Source organism: Protopterus annectens, chromosome 9.part0, assembly GCF_019279795.1.
Source record: "Protopterus annectens isolate FY-2018-M chromosome 9.part0, PAN1.0, whole genome shotgun sequence".
Classification (NCBI taxonomy): domain Eukaryota; kingdom Metazoa; phylum Chordata; order Ceratodontiformes; family Protopteridae; genus Protopterus; species Protopterus annectens.
Window position 1 is genome coordinate 1395384903 of NC_056743.1, and position 27209 is coordinate 1395412111.

The window sequence follows — 27209 nt, forward strand, 5'->3', positions numbered from 1 at the left end:
AATCAGCATTTGACTATCTCCACAACGCCAATATAGCCGTGACCATTTATAGTTGCGAGCTCTTGAGGCGTTTGAAAAAACAGCATTAGGCACTGTAATTAAAGCTAGTGTCCTGGTGTGCTTTTGAATCGGCTTTTACATAATCCCCACCATGCCAACATAGCCGTGACCTCTTTGAGACGTCTATTGAGCAGCATTAAGTGCCACAAAGAGCGCTAGTATCTTGGCGTGTTTAACTAATTGTCAGTAACATTATTAATTGCTTTATTTGCTTCCCTATTGCCAGTCTCATTATTTTGAATTAGTACCAGCCTGTTTGTGGACATTCTCATGTCAGAATAGCCTCCCCATTACCCATTACTTCTTATTGGACTAGCACTCACCCGTTTGTATAATTTATGCTGTTAAAATTGTTATATAGGGGTTACAAATGCAATTATACGTAGCAAACCATATTGTGGCATTCTGTTAAGCAGCTCTAGACGTGGCAAACAAGGCTAGCATCCTGGTGTGTTTAAATAACTGTCAGTACCTTTAATTTATCATATTGAACTAGTGCTAGCCCGTTTGTATAATTTAAGCTGTTAAAATTGTTAAATAGGGGTTCCAAATGCAATTATACGTAGCAATCTGTATTGTGGCATTCTGTTAAGCAGCTCTAGATGCGGCAAACAAGGCTAGCATCCTGGTGTGTCTAAATAATTGTCGGTACCTTTAATTTATCATCCTTTTTGCTTCCCCATTGCCCGTCACCTATTTTTTGGCGTAGTACAAGCTTGCTGTGTCTATTAAGCACTGTAATTGCTCTAAAAGTATTGTAATGTAATGGTTATAATACTAATACAGTTAGTGAACCCCTTAGAAGCGTCTTTTAACCAGCATTAGACGCTAACCTTATTGAGGTGTCCTTCTCAAGCAGCTCTAGTCGCTGCCAACAACGCTAGTGTCCTGGGGTGTTTACTTTGACTGTTGGTGTGTTCAATTTGATTATTGATAATTATAATTACCTGATCCTATTGCTTTCTCTTTGCCAACCTCATTTTTCTTGGCTCAGTGTAAGCCTGTTTTGTGTCTTGTAAGCTGTTTAATGCGGACACTCTAGCAAGCCTTACTAAGGCGTCTGTTAAGCAATATTAGACGCTGCACCTACCTCTAGCTAGTATCCTGGTGTTTTTCTAACTAATTGGCGATAATAATAGTTTGCCCATGTATTTAAATATTGCTATATACTAAGGCTTGCCTCTACAAAATGTCATCAAGCAACTAACTGAATGTACAAACTATTCTTCCTTATATTGTAGCTACTGTTTTTGAGTTATCCTTCTCACTCCTAGGAATATTTTTTGCTATAACTACTGATATTTGAATATCTAACAGAGTCTCTGTTTTGCTGTAATACACATGTAAACCTGTTAAATATCTAAGTGAAGCTTATCATAACCTACTGACTTTCTACTACACTATTGCTTCCACTTTACTATTTATCTTCTCCTCTCTTCCACTTCTCTCCACACTATAAACTCCCTCCTTTACTCTGCATTCTGTACTTCTGCTCTCTCATTCTCCCCTTTTTCCCCTTCCCCATTTTTCTAACATTTTGTTTTTTCTCACTCTTCTTTTCAGCCACTCCACAAGGTGTCATTCCCCTTTTCCAGTACAAAACAGAATAGCCTTCCTTTCAGAGAAGACGGTGGTGGGCAGTCTGCTTGATCTATATCAAGTTTACTGGGACCCTATCTCCCTAAAGAGACTCAGTGTATGTACTTTGCCCTGCAATATGTTTTACTAGCATCTACTTTAACTTGAGCAGCATCTCTACCGCGGTACATGTGAAAGCAGCCTACCAGTGGTCTCTGTACAGACCCCCCACCCACCCCATCCTTTGGCTTACTGTCTCACACTCTACTCCACATACCTACCTCTATCTAACTTCTATCTACTGAACTTTTAAGTGGAACCCCTTCTCCTGACAGTGCACCTCCCTCCTTTCTCCACTAGGTGGCAGCATATGCCCTATAATTTAAAGCCCAGTAATACATTAAAAAAGCTATATTTTATAAACATATTTTTACCTCCCCTCACACTTATACCTGCTTTAGTAAGTGTCACTGTCCCTCGCTAAGACAGCTGTACTGTTTATCTCTCCTTACACATAAACTTGCTTACTAGAAGGTTTTTCCCCAGTAATTTAGGACACTAAGAGTTTTTAGTACAAAGAAAGTTTGTAATTCATTTACCTGCACCCCTGCAGTAGTTCTCCATCTCCTGTCTCAGGTCACTGATGGTTTCAGGGCCTTCCCGCCTTCCTGGCTCTTCCTGCTCCATTCACCCTACGGGCTCACTCCTTTCCCTTACCCTGCCCCTAATTCCCACCCGCCCCAGTGGTCCTAGATTTATCACTAACTCCATATTCCCTCCCCCCTCTTCAACCACTCAGGACACACATCACTATTAGACCCTCCCTACTCTCCAGTCTATCGGGATACACCCTCCACCCTTCCACTTTTCCACCTGGCCTACTTCTCCAAACCACACCCCCAACACACAATCTCATATCACCCTACTCTTTTAATCATTAACTATCTCCCATTACCATGCTCAACCTTCCTTCCAAAGTACTTCTCTACTCTCCCTTCATCTTACTTCTACTAGCACTATACCATTTAACCTCCTATACTAACTCTCATATTCCCTCTACCCTTTTTCTCCCCAGCACCATTACACATCACACTTCCACAACATCTCTGCATCTTTAGTTCCCTCCCACCCACTCCTTCTCTTAAAAATAAAACTTTTTCTAATCACTAACAAGAACTACAAAGTTAAACCAACTCGCTACCAACATTATCTACCTAAACAAAAATCAAATAAACATATCCCCAACTTTACCAATCTTTATTTAGCTGGTGACATACACCCCAATCCAGTCCCAAACTGCTCTCCTACTAATCAGTCTTGCTCCAAAAATAAAACTACTCATAAAACCTCAAATTCCTCACAATCAACACACAAAGTTTAAAAAATAAATTAACACTCTTCCATGCCTGGCTCTCCCATAACTCCCCAGACATAGCAGCCATCTCTGAAACCTGGCTAAAACCACACATTAATTACTCTGAATTCCTAGCTCCAGGATTTCATTCTCTCCGATCTGATCGTACTAATAGAAGAGGAGGTGGAGTTGCCTTAATCTACTCTAACCTCCTAACTATGACCCCTTACGCCAACACCATCCCCTCTTTTAATAATGCTGAACTAGTTATTGGTATGCTAAAAATAAACAACCACAAAAGCATCTGTATTATTTCCCTCTACATTCCTCCTGGGAATAATACCAATACTTTAGAAGACATCCTCTCATGATCCTTTTCTAACATCAAACTAGGAAACCTTCATTATGGGAGATGTAAACATTGACTGGGGAAAAATCAGCAACCCTAATCCATCCATTGCTATCAATCTATTCAACTTCACTCCACTTACAAACTCAATTACCAGACCTAACAAAACTAATCCCCCCTGGCTCCATACTTGACTGGATACTAGTATCACATCCTAACAAAGTCATACAATCTGGTGTCAATCCTGACCCTCTAGGAGACCACCTCCCTGCCTTCTCCATTCGAGCCACTCCCTCCACACCTCCCTGTCACCACATTATTCAAACTCGTAACCTAACTAACTTTAATCAAACTACTTTCTCAAACTCCCTGAAGCTAACTAACTGGAACCCCCTAAAAACTTTGCCTCTAGACAAAGCTGTTGAGTATTTCAACTCCACATTCTTAACTATCCTTAACTCCCAAGCCCAAATAAGACAAAAAAGAATCAAAACTAAAACCACCACTTGGCTCACCAATGACACTAAAAAGATTATGCTTCAAAGGGATAAAACATGGAAAGCCTACCTTAAACACAAACAACCTGAAATGTTCCTTAAGTTTAAACAATTAAGAAATCTCACCAAAAAACTAGTCGTTACAGATAAAAAATCCTACTACATCAAACTACAGGAAAATCACACTAGAAATCCCGAACAGTTCTGGAACTCCCTTAACTCCCTCCTTACACCAGGCACAAAAAATAATCCCTGTCCTGACACCAGCAAATCTGACACAGAAATTGCCTCACTATTCAATTCCTTCTTCACCTCCTCTATTGCCGAACTAACCAAGACTTTCACTAACAGCAACCCCACCCCCCAAAATCTACCTTCCTCTCCCTTTTCAGCCCCACAGATTTTCAACCTCAAACCAGTTCCCACCAACCTAATAAAGAAACTGCTCTATAAACTAAAGCCTTGCTCCAGTGCCCCTGATAACATTCCTTCCTCCTTCCTAAAGATAGCTTTTGACTCCATAGCATTTCCCATCAGCATCCTAATAAACAGGTCCCTACTCGAATCCTATGTACCCAGACTCTGGTGTTCTGCTTTCATTCTTTCACTTCACAAAGGAGGTAAAAATCGTAACATCTCCAATTTCTGTCCCATTGCCATCCTCTCCCCTATATCCAAAATCCTAGAAAAATGTATCTGCCTACAACTCATGCCTTTCCTAACTGAACACCAACTACTCTCCCCAACCCAGCACGGCTTCCGCCCTGGTCACAGCACTAACACTGCCCTTCTCTTCTTCCTTCATTCTGTGAACTCTGCACGAGACTCCAGTAACTTAGTGTCATCTGTTCTACTAGACCTATCCAAAGCCTTTGACACCATCTCCCACTCCCTCCTTCTAAACCACCTCTCTGACCTCAACCTGAGCCAAAAAGCTCTCTGCTGGTTCTCCAGCTACCTTTCAAACAGGTCCCAAGCTGTGAAGTGGGGCCAAGCTACATCTACCTTCCTTCCTACCCCTACTGGAGTACCCCAATGTTCCATTCTTGGCCCATTACTTTTCAATATCTTTATTAACAACTTTCATAAAGCCATCCAAAACACCACAATCGTGCAATACGCTGATGATTTCACTCTGATCTGCCAAGCCCCTAATCTAACAGAGCTCCAAGCTCTAACCCAAACAGCAGTTTCTACCACAGAAAACTGGATGTTCCAAAACCACCTCTTCCTAAATGCCAACAAAACCAAGATCCTGCTCTTCTCCCCCTCCAAATCCTCATCTCTTGATAAAAACTCTTTCCAAATAACCAACCTTAACAACTCCACAATTGAAATAGTAACCTCCACTAAACTTCTTGGAGTGACAATAGATGACCAGCTCAAATTCAATACTCACATTCAACTAAACATCAAAAAAACACACATAAAACTTGGCCTACTATATAGAAACATCCACTTTCTGTCCCCTTCCACTAGATTAACCCTTGCCTCTACTTTCCTCCTTCCATCTCTGCTATATGGTGCCCCCTTGCTCACTAACCTATCATCTACCCTTACCTCCAAACTGGAACAATGCTACAATAAAATCTCTAAATTTGTCACTAAATCCAAATCCTCCTCTCATCACTGCACCTCCCTTCACTCTCTAAACTGGCTTGAACTCCCAAATCATCTTAACTTTCTCCAACTCTCCACAGCTCATAAACTACTCTTCCATCCTACTAACTGTCCTGCACTTTCAAATATTCTTCAACCCTATACTCCCCTCAGATTCCTTAGATCTTCTCACCAAAACCAGATCACAGTACAAAAACCAAAGCGCCCAGCAGGCCAACTTCTCTTATCCTTCACCCTTGCTAAAAAATGGAATGCCCTTCCCACCTCCCTAAGAACCTGCAACAACCTAGCCAACTTCAAAACCCAACTTTATTCTCACCTTTATCTAAATAGAATATGCAACTGTACCCTTCAACCAATACCTGTCCAATTATCCTCCCCTTTCTCTCCAGGCTAACCTTTGTACCTTCCTAATCATTCTCTAAGCCCACTTACAATTCTAAATGTTTCCTCTTTATGCTTAAGCTACCTGGGCAAACCTCCTCACCTTCCTCTCCTCATCTAAAATACCAATTGCATAAGCTTCTAAACAGTTAAAGTTTTTAATGTTTTAATTTCTCTTCTTTAACTTTTTCTTTGCTTTTTATACATATGGCAATCTTTTTCCCGTTGAACTCAACTGAAATTGTTAATACTTTTTGCTCTGGACAAGCTGATATTTGTTTTGTAGTCTATTTTTGTACAAAACTGTAAATTGTAATGATATTTGCATCTAAACTCTTTTTTGTAATTAAATTGTTGTTAATGTGGAGCTTTTCTCATCGGGCCTCCACTGAAAATGGGCCTCCAAGCCCAGTGGACCTCCCCGGTAATCAAACTGAAATAAATAAATAAATATTAAATAAATAATCTGTACAGATGTATATGGAATATCCAGATGTTTGCAACCTATATGTGTTTTGTGTCCCCTAACAATGGGCATTTATGGGATATGATTGCCAAATATGTCACAGTTACTGTAGTGACAGACATGCAGCATCAGATATCGTAGGTAACTCAAACATCATGATGATACAAAGTCCATTACTCTATCACTTGTCAAAGTTTGTAGGAGCAATAGATGAGACCAGTCACTATTTCTGGTGGTTTATTCCACCATCCATGAAGGAATTCCCAAGATTACATGTTGTAAGAGGTAGTGGGTTATGCCCCAGGCATATAGTCTATGTGGAGCATTTAATGTGTATAATACATACCCTAAACTTGTCATACACAGTGCGATGCATACCCTCATCAACTTCATCAAGGTTGAGTGGATGGAAAAGAAATGGCAGGGGCAACAGGTGCTGATAGGTGAATCTGTTGTGGTTAAAGTAATGGCTAAGCTTGTGATAGACCTAGTGCCAGTACGCAAGTAACCTCTTCTGTATGTATGAGCCTGTGGTACTACAGAACACCCAGGTGACATGTATGAAGGCTAGCTGGCTACATCAAGGTGTATGTATGCAAGGTCACACTGTTTGCTCCAGTTGTCCCCGTTGCATGCATACACACCTGGCAAACATGTACATATACAGCTCAACCTTGGCTATGAAAAGGTCACTGTGTTTCCACTCCACCATACTCATCATTGCTACTGTCAGCAGACCCACAGCCAAAAGACACACAGACACTGGAACACAAACAGAATACAGTATGTGAGACTACAGTCAGTCAGCAGTATTAACCGCAATAATGCATTATGGCTAAAAAGGTACATATACTTCAATGTGTACCCATAACTATTTCCAGCACACAGCATTACATTACTACACTGTACTATATTCACCCTGTGCATCAGACCCATATTAGCATGTCCCTGCATCGATGGTATGAATAACAGGGATGTGGCACAGGTATCATCACATGCACAGGGTATGGTGTGGATTTGCCAGAGGCCTAGGCTGAGCCATATGGTTGACATCATGTGTGTGTATGTGTGTATGTGTGTGTGTGTCTGGAGGGATGGTGTTCAACTGGGCCGCACAGAGGAGCTGTGTATGTCTGGTGGTGACCTGTCTGTGATAGAGATGTGTGAGTGTTTGTATGCACACAATCAAGCCATGTGGTTGCCCTACACAGGGGTATGTTAGACAGCCGTAGACAACACATGGCAGGATGTACAGTTCACCATCTCCCGCCAGGGACATGGGAACTGGTTCTGCCAGGAGTCTCACTGGCACCAGCAGGCCCAAGGACAGATGCAGTACTACTCCTTGATGTTGACTACTGTCTGCTGGATCTGTATCCCTGATGGGCCCAGCCAGGACCACGTGCCCATGGCTTGCTCCAGTGTGGTGTGGACAGCACTCTCTCTTTGGTAGTGCTGGTGGAACTGTCACTACGGGAGTGTAAATATGCATGGCCACGTGGTCTCTCAGCTGATCTTTTTGCTGACCTATGTCAATGTGGCCAACGCACTACTCCCACCACATGCTCAAGCACAGACATTGCACGATCGAGCGATGACAATGTCTCTCCGCGTCTATCCACAACATCGGCAAATGATGTACGTCATCATCAATGCCGTGGAGGTTGTCATGCATGGCAGGAAGTGATGCATTCATGACCCTGAGCATCTGTCTGGTGTTGCAGTCAGTAAGTGCCTGTGCCTCCATGATGGACTGAAACATGCATCTGGTGACACCTGCTGTGACACTTGTGACAGGGGCTTGATAGGCAGCAGTTCTCCTTCGACCACCCCTGTCCATTTGCTTGTGTGGGACCTCGCTAGGCCTCTGGCTATGGCTAGTGTCTACACTCACACTTGCCATAGTCACCACACTAGCCTGTTCCATGACACTAACATCCAACTCTCCATTATCTGTGGCTGCTGGGGACTGGGTATGTGTGGGCATACTGACTTTCTGGGGGACATTGTGGGTGAAAGTGGGATACCAACCAATGGCACAGTTTCAGCCCCTGACAACCCCACCTGTACCTCACTATGACCACCATTATCATCAGAGTCTGCTAAGACACTGACATCAAGTTGTGAGGGGGAGAGACACCAACCCCCATGTTCACTTGTGAGGGTAAGACAACATATGTAAATTAATACCCTGCAGTATAATATTTCCTGATACACACACACACACAAAACCATACATACCCCTCAAGAGTTACCTCACTCTTGCATGCCAGGCAATCACACACTCCACATTGCTGGGACTGCTGCATGAGTGCAAGTCATGCTAAATTCACACACACACACACACACACACACACACACACACACACACACACACACACACACACAAACACACACACGCACGCATGCACACACACACACACACACACACACACACACACACACACACACACACACACACACACACACACACACACACACACACACACACACACACACACACACACACACACACACACACACACACACACACTCTCCTGGTAAAGTCTGGCACAGCTTTGCTACCTATGGGCCCTTCAGCCCAGACTTTAAGTTAGTTCTTTAACAGCTACTGCAAGGCTCTCAACAAAGGGGGACAAATTCTACTGTGTGATCAGCCTATTAGCAAAATGTTAAGTGTGATGAAAACCAAGGCTATTGGAGTGAACTATACAGTGTCACCAGGTGTATATGCAAGTACTTTAAGAGCTGACTTACCGCTATACAGACCAGACACGATGACAAGGTTTAACAATATGTGATAATAACTAATAAAGGAACAAAAGAATACTCTATCAATGCAGTAACTACACAGTTCACACTCACAGGGATTCATTTCAGACAACATTGCAGGACAGTCTGCAATACGTACAGGAAACATGTGAAGTACTAGGTGCATAGCTTCATAGGATGATACTAGGCTATTGGCCCAGATGTCCTCATAAGCCTAGCCCAGCTTTTTGCCCATGTCCCTTCAAAGTTAGCACCTGTTTCCCCTGTCCAGCTGGGACACCAGCGGGGATCCCAGGGATGTCTTTTCTGTTTCCCATGCAGTCGTCCAGCTATAGAGGTACTCTGCTAGACATGGGGATGGAGTGTATTTTACAGACAGTGTATTGTTTGGGACACAAATCTATCCCACCAATGTGTTATTCATGTCACAGACCAGGTGAGGGCCTTGTGTGCAGGTTGCATGAGTGGGTTTTTTTTCTTATGGATATGCAGAAACACCATCAAGCCTGGTTTGGAAATGGCCTTGTATGCCAGACACAGGTTGCCTATGATCAGTCTGTATGAGACTGAGTAGAGGGACAGGGCTTTCAGCCTATCTGTATAGGATAGGTGTGGCAGACCCTGGATTTTCCTGGGCAGGAACCTCTGTGGTCTCTGCAGCTGGTGCATTTGCTTGGCAAGGTATGTGCCAAAGGAGCCACTGTACTCAGTAATGGGTCTGATAAGGGTGGTGTACAAGGATGTTATGGCCTCCTGGTTCCTGGATGACATACCCTTATTTGTGAGGTGGGCCATGTAGACAGCCTTCTGTACAATGGTGCCGACGCAGTGGGAAACTGTCAGGTTGCTAATAACCTTGATTCACAAGTCACCTCATACCTGATTGCATGCTCAGTACATTGTTATTACTGTCATAATTACTGTGGATGACATCTACCACAACAGGGAAAATAATGCATTTCCTGACATCCAGTTTGAGGCAATGCTTCTGGCACCAGTCATTAATTTGGGTAAGAGCCTCTTGGAGGATGCTCACATCAGTAGGGGAATGTAAGACAGTGGCCAGCTTGCAGTCATCTGTAAACCTGGTCAGCCACAGACCACTGTTTTTTTCTTGAACCTCAGAAATATATATCTCAAACAGTAGACGCCCCCAGACCATTCGTTGGGGTACACCACTCTTTAAGGGTCTACTACTAGAGGTGGCTTCCACTACTTTGACCGAGTGGGTACTATCATTGAGCCAGTTAGGTACCCGTCTAGTAACACACAGGTTGATGCCTAGCTGTGTAGGCTTATGTATCATGGCCAAATGGAGATTACTGTCAGAGGCTTCGTTTAGCTTAATATAGGCAGTATGTACTGTCTTCCCCTCATCCATGTGTTTGTTGACCGCTTCAAAGATGTCAACCAGGTTTAACAGGCCTGATCTCCCTTTAACAATATCACACTGTGTGGGCTCAAGCATTTTGAGGTTGCAGATGTCCCTGTTTATAAGGTCCTTGATAATGCCTTTCATGCTCTTGTAGATCAGGCTAGTTAGGCGGATGTGCATATGATTGGCTGAATCAGTGGAGCCACCTTTCTGTAGAGGAATGCGGTGGCTGTCCTCCATGCCGATGGGATTTGGTTGATTACAGTGTCTAATGGAGCTGAGAGCTCATGCCTGAGTTCATGTAGGATGCAGCCAGGGATGGTATCAGACCCCATGGAGACTTGTTGCCTTTGAGAGGGCATTACAAATCTGCTATCTGATGATGAGGGGAGGGGGCAAGTCCTATGCACGTCCTTGTGTACTGATGGGGGGACTGGGTGTTCATGTTTTCATTTAACCTGTCTGCAGCAGATTGGCTATATCTATGCCGTATGTGTATGTGGTGTTATTGACCACCACTACAATGCAGATTTGGGTGTTGGGTGTTGCATATGAGATTGCAGATATATGTAAGGAAGGCCTTGTGATTGGTGTTGGTGGATGTGTCTAATTTGCACTCAAAGTTAGCCTTAGGGTAATTCACCTGTGACCTTATTTGCTTGTTCATACAAAAGTGACATTGCTTCCAATTTGGCACATGCTCCTTCTTGGCCCTGTCCAGAAAATACTTCCACATATTATGGAGTTTGTGTATTGCTGCTGTCCACCACAGAGGTTTACTCTTCCTTGAGGGAGATGATTTTGTCCTGTCAGGTATTGCTGAGTGCATACAGATATGTAGGTGCTCATATAGTATTTTGGTGTAGGCTTGGACATTACTGGTAGATCCAACTGATGGGAAGGTGGCTGTAAAACTATGTATACTTGCTCTGAGGAGATTTACAGTTGGTTTTGGAGAAGTTTTTTTGTTTGACCCTGACAAGGGGGGGGGGGGGCAGGGGAGATGTTGACCTCAAAAGTGATGGCTTTATGGTCAGATCTTACCAAGGATAATGATAATGTAGGAGTGCTATAGTGGCTACTCATATTGGTTAGGACCAGGTACAGGATATTTCCACCTGTCATAGAGGTGTTGACCTGCTGATCTAATGCATTGGCACTGACAAAGCCAAGGAATCTCTGTGCATTCATGTTCAGGTAGAATAGGTCATGCACACTATGGTTGGGTAGTTAATGTCACCCAGGAGCAGGGTAGAGGGTTGAATCTTGACATATTCAAGTAAGTCCAGATAGGTGTAATGGGTGTCCTGGGTCATGGTCAGAGGTCTGTAGCTAGCTATGATTTGAATAAGTGTTTTGTCAACAGTTAACTGCACTTGGGATGTCTCCCAAGCGTCATACTGTTTGACCAGACTGGAGTTGTGTATGTGTATGATAAAGCTTAAAACTCCACCTCCTTTGGCTATGCAGTCCTCCATTTGGGGTCTGAAAGTATGGAAGGATGAGTAACCTGGCAAGGTTAGTGTGCTCTCCACAGCTTCAAACCAGGTTTCAGTGACTGCACAAATGTCAGCATCCTCCAGGACAAGGTGTGCTTGCAATGACTTTAGTTTCATGCTAAGACTCCTAACATTTAACAGTATTACCTTTATATTTTGTTTATAATAATATTTCATGCTGGTAATGTTTTGCTCATAACTTTGCCTACAAAATGCACTATGGGGAAGGCAAGTGCCTTTACCAGAAGCCTAAAGCTCAGGGGAGACAGATGATGGCAATTTTTGGCAAAGTATTGTGGTCTGTCAGTCATGTACTGTCATATGACTGAGACAGCAAGGATTCTATGCTCTTAATGTGATTGCATCTCTCTCATATTGTGTTCCTATGTGGTAGTAGCACACAGTTGTCTGGCAGTGGCTACACTGTGTCAGGATGCCCATGTCAACTGGACTAGCATGAGAAAGCACAGGAAAGTACAGGAAATTGTCCAGCCATGGTTATCAGCATTTGTGGAAGAGAGGTCAGGGATAGAATAGTGGATACTATCTGAGGATAACACCTATAGGTGTGAGTATAGCTGGGTAACATCAAGGCAGTACCTGCAGGCAAGGTCTTCACTCACACAGGATTGCAGGTAAGGGAAAGAAATGCAACTGAGATACCTCTCAAGGTGTTAAAACTGCACAAAAGCACAAAGTTATGCACATGCTTGGTTTAAATACCACAACAATGAAGGTAAAATTGGAAGAGAGCCCTATTCCAGCACTCTTGTCACACAACTTCTAACTGCACACTTCTGCCACTGGGGTGCAGGGGAACCCTCTCCAAAAAGATGTCCTGGATTAGTGCTCTGGTTATAGAAACAAAGCTATATTCAGCAGGTCAGGATGTAGTGTATGCTACAACAAACAAGGCGTACCAATGTCAGACAAATGCAGTTCAAATGAGCAGTCACAATGAACCTTTAACCAGTAAGTTGTAGCTCAGAAGGGCATAATGTAGCCTCCCCTCCCACAACAGTTCAGGCCACAAACCTACTTCATGCAAAACAACTGGCCTGAAGCCCATGTGCTTAAATGCACAGTCTTAGAGTAACAGAATTACATCAAGCTACTGACAAGCAGTAATACATGCAGTAGAATAAGTGCAATTGAGCCATTGTAAGAACAGACATTGACAGCAAATAAAACTAATACAGTTGGAATAGACAGAAATACAGTAACATGTTTTTTTGTTTATAGGTTCTGTGGGAAGGGATGATACACGATAATGTCTGGTTGAGGAATAAAGGGGGTGGGGTGGTCCCTCCCTAATGATATCTGTCTACTCAGTAGAATAAGCTGATGAGATACAACTGGAAGGTGTGTTCAAAATGAGATTTGTAGTAGGGACGGCCAAGTCACATGCCAACAAATATTTGAACACAACAAGGGGCAACCCTTGCAACTCCAACAGAACAAAAAACTTGTGACAAAACAAATGCAATACTGCAATAAGATACAAAATATATGTGACTAAAGCTTAACTAAAAAGCTTCAAATCAATATTAAATGCAAAGATGACTGATACTGTAATTGATACATGTAAACGATGTCACATTTGCCTAGTTCCTATACAACATGCAAAGCTGTTTGTGTGTGACAGGTCTGAAAGTAATAATCCACATTAATGCTGCGTTATGTCAAATTGCTTCTCATCTGACTTCATTTCACAGGCTAACAGCACAGGCTAATAGCAAATAACATACTTCTCTGCATCAAGTGTACATATCTATCCGAAGCATGTCTAGCACTGGAAGTCATAACACAGTTAAACACTTTTTCAATTTCAACTTACTAATTATTGTCAGCCTAGTAATTATTTACATTTGAGGGCAATACAACAACCTGTAGGTGTAGACATTTATGTCTGTTTGGTGCACTGGAACTAAGATAACACATTTGTAAAATAAGTTCAGCCTATTTACAGCCTAAGTTTTGCAACGCATGTCTATATGTTTGAGGCTTCCAGCTTCTACTATTAATACATACATGTGCACAGGTAATACTTGATATACATTTCTGTTCTTTGTCAGTATGGCACACTGTGTTTACACTCTTGCAGCTCAGTAATACCTCTCAAACTGTTAGAGCAAGACATCTGGAGAAAGGCGCACATCAATGATGGGGCAAAGGCCAGAAAATAGTGATACTTTATAAATCTAGCTGTAAACACACTTAGTTGCAAGCAAAGTAGGTTTTGCATTCAGAGAAATACTCTGAAGGATATGACATCTGACATTCAAATGTATGATATTATGTTATAACTTCAGTCTTTACTGATTTGCCAGTGATTTGCCAGACAAAACGCAACTATTTGAGGCACTGACTACAAATATGAGGCAAACATGAGGTCAGTCTGCAAAACTCTGGCCAGTTGAAAGGTATGACCTCAGTATGTAACATACAGTTCAACACACATTTCTGCACCAGTTGCTTACTATGCACATGTCCTATAAAGGTCTCTTACATTTGTAAGACAAGCATATGTATCATAGTAGCAGTCACAGGTGACATATGAATATTTACAACATCCCAGGTAGCTGGCCTGGTAGTGTCACAGTCAGTATTGGACAACAGACACTCCAGTAGTAGTCATGTGTGAGCTGACCTTTGCTGGGGTAACTCAGGGCCAGAGCAGTGATCTGTGTCACTGTAGACTGAGCCAGCAGGAATGGCCATAGGTGCTGAACAGCAACATGTGAGCCCAGCAAGTCTTGTTGAGACCTATTGTTTAAATTCCTATTTCACATTATTGCATCCCCCCTTCTGCATTCCATTACATGCTTAATTGATTGACATACCTGTTATAGTGCTAAAGAGTTTTCTCAGCATAATGCAAATGTTTAGGTTTGTTTAGTCACAGTCTGTCTTTGTGTTCAGACCTGTTTTGCATAGGCAGCAGTTTGCCATTTGTAGGTAATGCTCATGAGGAGGTGATGGGCTGTGCACCAATTGGTGTCTCCCACTTGCTAATTGCATCCAGAACAGCTGTGTTGTCTTTCCATTAGCCAATGCCATAGCAACACAGTGCTATAATTAAGTCTTTCAGGTGGGCCTTGCCCCTTTTCCTTGTCTGTGAGGAGGACATTATGGAGGTGTGGGAGCTACAGCTTCACAGAAGGTATGTAGAAATACCTCTTAGAACAATAAATGTGGAGAAATCCCAACAAAATGGAGGACAAAGTTACAGAATTAGGTTCAAATTGTAAGTATTGCTGTTATACAGTTCAAATATTACCAGATTAACAGGGTTTGTCTGGACATGCATTTTCTGCATGATTTGAAGTCTGACAGTGATATGTATATGACATACCTCACAACTGTCCAAATTTCCACAGAATGTCCAGAGGTTTGTCTCTTATGTATGGTCTGTTCCTCAGACAATTTCTGTTTTTGACAAATCAGTAGGATAATGTGTAAACTGAAGTCACTAAATGATGATTTCCATTTGTGTTTCAGACTTTATATACTTCAGAAAAGTTGTTACAACAAACCCTGTAACACCATCAACTTTTTCAGTTTGTAACACCATTATTTAATATATGTACCTATTTTTGGCCCCCTATCCCCCAAGTATGTCAGACGTTGTCCAGATCTCTTGCAGTAAGAGGTTCAGAGGTATGGTATATCATTAATTAGTGACTTCACTCCTGATATCATCCCAGTGATTTAGCAGAATTCCAGAAATGTTATGAGGCAGTGGCCATAAATATGGTCCCACACCCTGGACATTCTGTAGAAATCTGTACAGTTGAGAGCTATGTATGTCTGACCATTGTTAACAGACTGTCAAGATTGTGTAGCAGTGTAGTGTGTAAATGTTTGTTGGGCTGAGTAGGGAGAGGGAAAGATGTAACCATCACAGATCCTTTTCTATCTGACTGTACATGCAGCTATAGCTGCTGGTGGTCTATCAGCTGTATATGTTTGTAGGGGCAGACTGAGAAATGTCCCGTAAGACCTCAGGATTCCCAGTATACTGTAACTTGGGACAGTATATGTAGGTGTAGTGTGTGTGACTGGTAATCAGGATATGTTTGTTCAAACAGTCATTATACTCTAGAGTTCAGTTGGGTTACTGATGTGTTGCTGTGACTGTGGTGCAAATGGTTGTGGTAGACAATTTCTCACTGATGTCTGTTTGTCCCTACAGTTACATCCCTGTAGTGCATGATATATTTGCAAATGCATGAGTAATTCCCCAGAGCTGATTTGGGGTAGTGTTGTGTTGGTCTGACTGTAGTTCAGAAGGTGCTGGGTCAAATGATTGGCAGCTCTCGGTGTTCTTTCCCTTCTGTTACATGACTGCAGTCATACCTCTCCACTGTCCAGATTTCTATACACTTTCCAGAAGCGTGGCTCATATTTTTTGTCTGTTCTCCATAACAGGTGTGGATGTCTGACAAATCACTGGGATGAGCTGAGCATTGACATTACTAAATGATGACAATCATTTGTGTTTCAGACCTGAAATCTATCAGAAAATATATGTTAAAACAAACTGTGATACTCCAGTAAACTTCTAAGCTTATAACATCCATATTTAAAATATGTCACTGTTGTTTGGCCTTTATCTCCCCCACCTTGTCAGGCTTTGTGCAGATGTCTTGCAGTAAGAAGTTGAATATATATATATATATATATATATATATATATATATATATATATATATATGTGTGTGTGTGTGTGTGTGTGTGTGTGTGTGTGTGTGTATCTGTGTGTGTATGTATATAACATTACTAATTCCACAGGTTTCTCCCTAATGTTGGATGACCATCCTGCATGATATATTTACTGAAGCATTTCCAATTTTTGTGGTTCATGTGGAGTAGTGATAGCTTATGTGACTGGAGTGCACAGGGTTCTGGGTCTAAGGCTTGCCAAGGATGTGTATTTCCCCCTTATGTTAAATGACTGTCATGCATGATATGTTTCTAAAAACATTATAAAATTCCACAACTCAGATGGTGTAGAGGTATATTGTAGTGCACATGGTCCTGGGGTCAAGTCCTGGTAGTGATGACTTTTTTTTCATTAATGTTAAATGACCATAATGCATGATATGTTTGTAAAAGCATTACAACCCCCCACAGTTCAGATGCTATAGTGGTACATTGCTGTGGTTGTAATGCACAGAATCCTGGGTTTGAGACTTGGCAGGGCTGATAATTTTGTTACGGGGCTGATGAAGACAGGGTGATTAAAGCACATTTAAGCAGTTGTAAGCAGGTTTACATGGTTTTGTGTGAAGCTAAGTGATACTAACAGATGGTTAAGTTTGCTTAGCGGCGCTTATTCCCACTTACACCCGCATTAATTTTAAATAAAGAAAAGAAAAAAAAGATGAAAGGAAAGTGGTGAAATGGGGGCAAGCAGGGGGTAAACATTAGGAAAAGCAGCTAAGGATGTGTAAGACAGATGTAGGAAAGGCCCATAGCTCTACATTTATTCTGCAGCAACAGCTGTGACTGATGTGAAAATTTGGCATTTACAGCCGCACACCCCACAGGGATGGGTGTTGGCAACATACATTTGTAGAGTAATTTGAATGCAGATTTATTTATGTCACTGGACTTGGGGGAAAAATGTAGAGCTATGTATGAGGCAATGATTTTTTTGTGGGACAGATGCCTTTTTTATATTAAGGTGAGAGTGGGATGTTGGGGTAGGCCTGTATGTTTGGGAAGGTAGGTTGGGTAGGATAGGTTGCATTTGCAGACATACAAAACACATAAGACAGCAGAAAGGAGTAGTATATGACACATGAGGGGTAAACACCTTAGACAGGGAGGGTGGTTGGGAATCAGAGGCCCATGAGCCCCCAAATGGATACAGTAGGACTGAAGTCCCCATGCATGGGCAGTCACCACTGCACCTTCACCCCCCAAAGGTGGCTGTGCTTGGGGCTGGACAACAGGGTAGCCTTCCCCTCCAGGTGCACTAGGTAGCCCTCCATCTGGCACAGCTGTCCATCCAACTTGGAGTGGATGACACTGTGCACCATACCCCCGGAACTTGTGGCAGGTGATGGGCTCCTCTCTGTGCCCATGCTTAGGGGGCAACAGCCCCCATCCCCTGAGGTGATTCCACCTAAACGTGGTGTCGGACTGGCAGAGGAGGAAGTTCCAGGTTGGGTCCCAGACATGCCAGGGTCTGGTGCCATGGCCAGATGAGGTGGAACCGTCAGATCTGGTGGGATCTGCCTTCCCAGATGTGCTATGTTGTTTAGGTTTTCCAAAATATATTGGTAAGTCATGAACAAAACATTTCAAAATTAGTTATAACAGCATGAGTGGGTGTTCCAATTAACTGAAAACAACAGATTTGAAACAGTTGCATAGCAAACAGAACACATGCATAAATGGAACAACAGTAAGCATTTTAATTGCATGCAAGTTACATTGATGGCAACAGGCCACCAATAATGGTATTTGAACAAGATATGTTAATATGCAACCAATTAAATATATGAACAATAAAATAACACATGTGCTAATGACATACTTCACCTGGATTCCTGTGTCCAAGGTTATTGGCAACAGTGACCACTAGCCATGACAGCATGATACTTGAGAGACATGTATCAGGAAGAGTGCATGGTGTATGTACCTGTCCTGCTGTCATTTTCAGCATGGGGTTGAACAGTGGAACAGTTGTATACAGTGTATTAGTATGCCCTTCATACAGCTATTACAATACATTTCTTTACATGTGAGACCTGTGGAGAAAATAACTGCAACACTACCTGACTGTTTCTACAAATAATCAAGATTTCTTGAGTGTATATATGCATACATCTCAGTACCACTCCCTGGATTCAAACCATGTCTAGGTGTGCAAAACTGAATGCCAAAGCTGTTTCTCATCACACTGAGCTACTGGGGAACTGCTGTCTCTTTTTTTGTCTCATTTCTGCCTTATACCCTGTTGGATAGCCAGTGTGACCTTGTAATTCTGCAATTCATGCATAACAGATAGTTAGTGTACTGTTAATTAATCATTTGAAATAATACAATCTGGAAAGCAAAGGTTAACACAAGGCAATGCTGCAGAGGACACACTATAATACATTACAGATTACTATTCAGGGCTCAGATCTTAATGCAGAACATATTTAATTTATATCTTGTTTTACAGCTCCACAATCTACAGTTTTGCTTAACAGCTGGTTCTCAGAACAACCTCAGTTAATGTGTACTGTGAAAGCCATATTTGCTGTGAAGAAGTTTTACACATTCTATTTCCACAACAAGATATCAGAGTAAACACCGCAGTTTGTGGTACATGTCTTTATTTTACTTATATGACACAGTGCTTTACTACTGCATACCCAGCAGATCAATATTAGTCTGGCAAACTTTTATTTATTTGTTAGACACAGAACACACTACACCTACTGGCAGTAAACAATTTACTCCTTCCTATTTATTTCACTATATACTGCAAGGTAGATCTATACTCACCACCCTGTTAGCGCAGCCTTGTCAATCTGTCGGCATGGGCTTCAAGATTGCTAGCCTTCTCTGTTGCAGCTGTACAGAGAAAAAACAAACATTATGCATACCTGTCTGCCACATACTCAGGATAGAATTTGGTACAGCTATGGATGAGATACTTACAAACTACTGGAGCATTCCATGTCCATGCATTTTAGATCCACTGGGCCAAGAGCACCCACTTCCTATGCTTTAGGTCGGCATAGTGATGCCATACCTGCTCACCCATTTGGAGGATTCCAGTGGCCCTGGTGAGGTTGCATGCCAGATGGTCCCAGGCCTCCGCTTTGTACTGAGAACTGGTACTGGCCATGCAGCAGTCTGTCATCATCGTGTTCTACGAGGAGTCCAGCCATGACCCTGGACTCCAGAATGCCCCAGCGCTGCTCCCAAAAGTATGCTCCCTCTCCAATGGCAGACATGGTTCCTGCACAGAGCAAACTACAACAGGTTCTGGCTGCATTCCCACCTGTGCAGTTTAAATAAGGCCATATTTCTGCCATTTGCCATCATTGGACCATTTTGAAAATGCTAAGCTCAGCTAAGCAGTGCGCAAATCCACTAAGGTGAGTTCAGCAGTGCTTAAAGGGGTAAATGCTGAGCACTGCTTAACAGTGCAGAAATCTGCTTAGCTGAGCTGACTGCTGCTTAGAATTTATGCTTATCAATGCTTAAACTGGCTAAGCAGAGCTGAGCACTGCTTAAATTTGCTCAGTTTTCATTTTAAAACAAATATCAGAATTGTAAATTCATTAATCATTACTGACATATTATTAAGTGTATATGATTTACTTTACATGATGTCCCCTTATGTGCTTTCATTACATTACCTTGAGGTGTGACTATACTGTATGAAACACTTGTGTATACATGGGTGATTTCACATGTTATATGCACTGACACTTCCATTTTGAACCAGGTACACTACCCTGGTTAACGAATATCAATTACTACATAATTTAAAATAAAAAACATAATTTTAACAATGCTTTCCCATGTAAAAATAAAGGGCCTGTCTTGGCACTAGAACCAGGAACTGCTGCATGCAAAGCCCAGACTCTAACAACTACACTGTCTCACCATACTATACATTTATATTTAGCTCTCATGAGATGTTTAAGCAATGCTGAGTAGAGGGCTGTGACATGCAAACCCACTCAGCTATACTTAAACTTAACTTACAATGGAAAAAATGTAATACAAGCACTTTAATTACATGTATTAATATGTCATATTTGGTAAAGCACTACCTGTAATTCTATCAACTCTCTAAGTCTGTATGGGCAATATCAGGATTGAAGTCACTACATAATGGCATACATTTGAGTTTCAAACTTCTAATCCTTCCCTACATGTTATGTTAATACAAACCCTGTTCCTCTATCAACTTTCTAAGTTTGTAAGGGCAATATTTATAATCTGTCCCTATTTGCCCCCCCCCCATCATTTTAGGCTTTGTCCAGATTTTTGGCTCTAAGAGACTGAGAGATATGCCCCCCATCATTTTAGGCTTTGTCCAGATTTTTGGCTCTAAGAGACTGAGAGATATGCCCCCCATCATTTTAGGCTTTGTCCAGATTTTTGGCTCTAAGAGGTTGAGATGTATGCCCCCACCCCCAATCATTTTAGGCTTTGTACAGATTTTGGGCTCTAAGAAGTTGAGAGGTATGCCCCCCATCATTTTAGGCTTTGTCCAGATTTTTGCCTCTAAGAGGTTCAGACGTATGGTCAAAGTGCTGTCCTGCACTTTTGCAATGCAGGGGGTGTGTGACAGTACCTGTCACACACCCCCTCCATTGCCTCCTATTTAAATTCCTACTTTCAGTGTCTGATAACCCTGAAAGCAGTTAGAAAGTGCCGTATGGCACTTTCAGAGTGCAGGGGGCATGTTGGATGTGCGAGCACTACTGAAACATACCCCCTGCACTCCTTCAGTGTTCATATCTGCAGAGCCATTCTCAGTAGTGCACCTTCATTAATATGTAAGGTGCGCTGCTGTTAAGGCTATGTGGACATGGACACCATTCACTTCATGTAGGAATAACACTATTCCTACATGGAGTTTATTGAAGTCTGGGATTAGTTTATTGTAGAGAGCTAAGGAAGGGGCAGAAGCTCTGAAAAAATTGTAAATGAAGGAGCAATTTTACCCTGTGAAGTACAGACAGAAGTTTGGCTTTCTTAATTGTGATGCAATGGTATTCAAGTTTATTTTATTTATATGTAGTCTGAGGTTAGTGAGTATGCCTGCTGTGAACAGAGGTATGCCATATTCCATGGCCGGTGTCAAGATTCCCTTAACCTTGATTTCTGTTGCTACAGGCCAAAAAGTCACCCATTTAGTTTGCGAGGCATGTTACCCAGATGCACTAAGAGGGTGAGTTTTTGATCAGGCTATTAGCCTAAGTATCTGCAATCTTTAATAGCATAGGAGAGTCCCCATTTGTAGCATTGAGATGACCTAGTTCTGAAGGACAAGGAGCTTGGAAGTACTAAAGATCATGGCCTTCATTTTTTAAATTCAGGGGAAAGTCCTAATGTGTTGAATCAGCAGCAGATCCTGTCATTGTAACTTTCATTAGTGCTACTGGTATTGGTGTAGATTATCATCTGTGTACTTAACCATATGGTTTATGCAAAAACTGACCAGGATGCTAGATCGAGAGTGGATGAAAGCTTTCGCAAAGATGGAGAAAAGTAGGTGTCCCAAAACAGGACCTTTAGGAATGCCAGTGGGGACTTATTCAGGGAGGCAAAGTGAACTTCTTATTTTAACCTGGTAGGTCTGGATTGGTGATTTTACTGATCCAATGTAGAGCGGTTGAAGGATGGCAGTAGTAGGATAGTTTAGATAAGAGTTTGAGATGATGTATTTTGGTTCATTACCTTATTCAATAAAAACTATGTTTACCAATGTCTTTTTTTTTTCATATTCCTTAGTGTATTGTATTTGGTTCACTATCTTAATAAATGAAAACTGTGCTGGCTTTTATTGTTAAAAATAGCAGTGCTTTTGTGTGAAATCTGCGAATGATGTTGTGATGTGATCAGTAGCTGCTAGACTCTGCTCTGCTTTAATTGAATGTGGTAAAGTGAGCAAACAAATTCTCTTGGTGTTCAAATAAGTCCCAAACACTAAGTAAATCCAGAAAGAAGAAGCAAACAAGGACTTAACCATCTACAATTTATTCATATAAACAGTAAAATGCAAAGCTTTCAAGTCAAAATAACTCTTTTTCAATGTTAAAAAGTTATGTTCACATCTAATTGATATATATATATATATATATATATATATATATATATATATATATATATAGAGAGAGAGAGAGAGAGAGGCCAGCCCACTGAATTAGCCACAAATTAATCAATTAGTAACAATTCAATGTAATTATAAAACACCATATCATACAAATTCGCTTTTATATTTTAAAATTGATTTTACAATAGTTTTAACATTAAGTCCAGGTACTTTGCTCTAAAATAACTTATCCATCGATATTCAGCTAATCTTCATAACAGTATCTCCCCCTCTTACATTAACCTTTACTTTCTGTAACACTCTAAATTTAAAAACATGATCTTTCCCCATAAGCTTAATATGCTTACTTAGGGCATTACTATCAATTCCCCCCCTAATTTCAGAAAGATATGATGTTATCCTCTCCCTTAACATTTGGTTCATCTTACCTATAGACCTGTAAATGACCCTGTGGGATATCCCACCTAGCAAACATTTGGTACAGTTCGGAAGTGTGCAGATATGTGAGTCATGGTAACTTCCAGGGTTGCCAACACACATTCAAGATTATTCCCTTTGCATTACACATGACTTGGCAGTTGATAGAGTGGTAGCCCCTTCTGTTAATGAAGAGCCTACTCTGTTCCCTGGGTGGTGCCTTCATTTCTATATGAGTGCAATCTATGGCACCCAGTACTTTAGGGCAGTGCACTACCCAGTAGAACCGTTACATATTTCTGGCCCTCTACTCAGAACTATGGGGAAAATATATGCGCTCACTGGCATGTTGGAGCATTAGCATCCAGGAAATGGTGAAGGATCCTGGATGCTGGTGCCTGTGACACCCTCAGCATGTCACCTGTTGTTCTCTGAAAGGTACCTGTAGCTAAGATTCTAAGGGCTATACATATCTTAGTTTCCTCTAGGATGGGTTCCCTTCTGTTGGCTCTGTCTCTATGTTGAGGGCAGTAGAGGTCACATAGTTTCTGTAGTTTGCCCCTGTCTACCATGTAGCAGTCAACAATTTCCACATCATGTATGTTATGATAAGTTACATGTGGACTGAAAACTATTCTCTTTCTTGGTCTAGTCCTATTGGCAGCAGCAATAGCATTGGCTTCAGCCTCTAGCACATACAAGTTGATTAAAGCAGTAGCAGCAGCCTCTAACATTTTGTCTGTATAGGCTTTCCATTTCTGTAATCCAAAAGTGTTGCAATCCACAGGAAAAACCAGCATAGTGTCTATATGGATGCTTTATAGCTTGTTGAATAACTCCATTAGATTGGTTGATGAGCATACACTTCAGCTGCTTATGCTGTAATTAGCACCCCACCCACTCCAGCTGGAATCCATTCATAATATGCACCATTATAAAAAGGCAAATGTGTAGCTAACTAAACTGATGGTGAGGAGAGTTGTATATTGGAAGACTGAAAAAATGCTTTTTCTTCAGGATATGTCTGTACAGAGGAGTATTGCACTTCAGCAGGTATGTTCTCATTTTGTCACCTACAAACTGCATATGTTGGAATGTATTTAAGAATAATGTGAAGCAAAGGCTTTTACACTTTTGTCTGTATGCATTAGTTAGAAGTGTACTGATGGCATGGGTTTCTTTGTAAAGCCATTTCAGAGGTACACATGATTGATATTACATGAAAATGGAATGCTGTATGATCCTTGGATCCCAGGAATTACTGCCCCATCAGTCTGACGAGCCTGATCTGCAAGGCCATGGAACGTATTATCATGGAACTTATAAACAAAGACATTGGCAACCTTAAAACACTGGACACCACCTGGTTTGGGTTCATGAAGGGCTGATCTTGTCTCCTGAACCTTATTGACTACTTTGAATCAGTCTCCAGTGGTGTGGATGAGGGTAAGGCAGTCCACACAGCCTATCTGGACCTCACCAAGGCCTTTGACACAATTCCCCACTCTGGAATCATAGATAAACTATGCTATGCTGGGCATTATTCCCTATGTCACTCGATGGGTTGCCAACTGGCTTACTGACAGAACCCACACTGTAAAAGTAGCTGACTCCAAATGCAGCTCCAGACAAGTGACAAGTGGAGTACCTCAGGTTCAGTCCTGGGACCTCCCTTGTTTGGCATCTACCTCTCTGAAGTACAGGTCAATACTAAGGGACTCTGGCTAACAAAGTTTGCAGATGACTGCAAACTGGGAGCCATTATTGAATCCCCAAATTATGTGGATACTCTACAAAAGGGCCTTACAGAAACAGATGCTTGGTGCCAGAGCCATGGGCTCAAGCTCAATGCCAAGAAATATATAATTATCCTCTGTGGGAAAAAATATGTACCCATGAATTATCACATAGGTGGCAGTACACTAAACACTGAAAGTGTGATAAGAGACTTAGGGACACAGGTGGACAGTGGTCTCACCTTGAATAACCACATCACCACAATAGTCAGGAAATCCTTCTATGTGGCACACCTCATCACTAAGGGTTTTTCATCCAGAAAAAAGGAGGTCATTGTCCCACTGTACTGATCCCTCATTAGACCCATTATAGAATACAACCCCATTTGGTATGTACCTCTCAAGACATCTGCAACAACTGGAAAGGCCACAGAAATACCTCACTAAACGAATCACAGGCCTAAAGCAGATGCCCTATGCTGACCACCTTAAAAAACTCCAGCTATACTCTGTCGCATATCGTCTACTCCAAAGTGATCTCTGCTTAACATACAAGGCCATGTCAAACCCAGAGCTGTTAGACATGCTACACTTAAAGAAATCCCAATCCCTCAGAGCCACATGCTTCAGGTACCTAAATCTTGTCATCACAATAAATAAACCATGCTGGAGGGATAGGTTCCTGACCCAGAGACTCCACAGACTCTGGAATAGACTGCCCATACATGTCAAGCAGAGCGCTTCTTTGTCCCTCTTCAAAAGGAACCTTGATGATTGGATGAGAGAAAGGAAATTCACTCTGGGGATCACGTTAGTCGCCCTGCTAGACAGGGGTCCAGGGAAGTAAATAGTGTGGGAAGAAATAGCCAGGGAATTGTTATGGCTAGGCTTGTATAGGCCCTAGGGCAAATAGCCTAGTACCAACCTATGAACCTATGAAATGTGTACAAATGTTTCAGGGATAGGCCCTTTGATCACATTTTTAGCATTTCAAACATGTTTTGTTAGCAAAATGGGTCACTTACCTGTTCTTTTTGTGGGGGTAGGGAGCAAAGACAAGTTACTGTTATGGCACAAACAAGAATGAAATGTTCTTTTGGGGGAACACAAAGGTAAGTTACTGTTATGGCACAAACAAGGATATGTTGCTCTTGTTACTCTCCTTATTTTCCATCCAGACTGTTGTTCGTATTTCAAATCTCTAGATTGTTTTATGTTTCTCCAGTGGGTAATACTGACTGGCTACCTTTTCTGTTTCATCTGGAAACAGTTATTTTGTAGTTATGTGATACTTATATGTATTATACTTTCTGTTGTATTTTAGGAAACCTACAAGTATGTCAATCAGGTGTGTCAATCCACAGAGAGCCCCCCCCTCCACTGATGCCAAGTTATTGTTGATGGGTTTCAGCAACATGGTGATCTTCTCCTGGAAGGAAGTCGGGGCAGATATGTCACAGAGTATGTTAATGCTGTGGGTGGCCACAGCAGAACATATGAACAGGTGCACCACAGGGCTGCTAACATGATTACATCTGCAAGGAGACAAGCAGCTGCAGTGGGCCATAACCAAATTGTTACCAGGGAATGATCTGTTATGGAACCACAACTAACCTCCAATGAAGAGTTCCTGGCAAATATCAGAAATCCAGACAGCTCCCAGGAGAGTGCAGTACAGCATGTCCTGGATGTGGGAGTAACACCTTCTGAGGCAGCAAGCACATCCCAGGAGGAGCTTCAAGGTAGGCTTTGTTATCTGAAAAGTTGAATACTTTTACATAATAAAACAATTGAAATGAATGTTAAATCTGTGTAACATGTCTTTTTTGGAATGGGGAATTGAAGATTTCTACAGTTATAAGCTTAGGTTGAAGTTATCAGCCACATTTTTGTTGAAAGTAGAGTTAATGCACATACTGTATAATGGGGTAAATGTATAACCCCCTGTGTTACTGTTAATTGTGTTGCCTGTACCTCTTGTTTAACTTCTTGCCGGACCATCTGGACTACAGTGCAGTATGTCTTCTGCAGATGGTAAGCCAACTATTTTTATGTCAGTACTAGTATATAGTGAATCAATTTGTTATCCTTCTCAACTATAGTGAGCATCATCTGCTCTCTCGAAGCCTTATTCTATGTCTCTCTGCTTTTACTCTGACAGTAAATCTATCACAGGAATCCTAAATTTAGGAATATCTTCTAAAATGTAATATTATATTGTAGAGAATGAATGTATACTATCTATTAGTTAATATGTATGTCAAAGTCTCTTCTATGGAAATTGTATGTCAAAAGTCTGTCC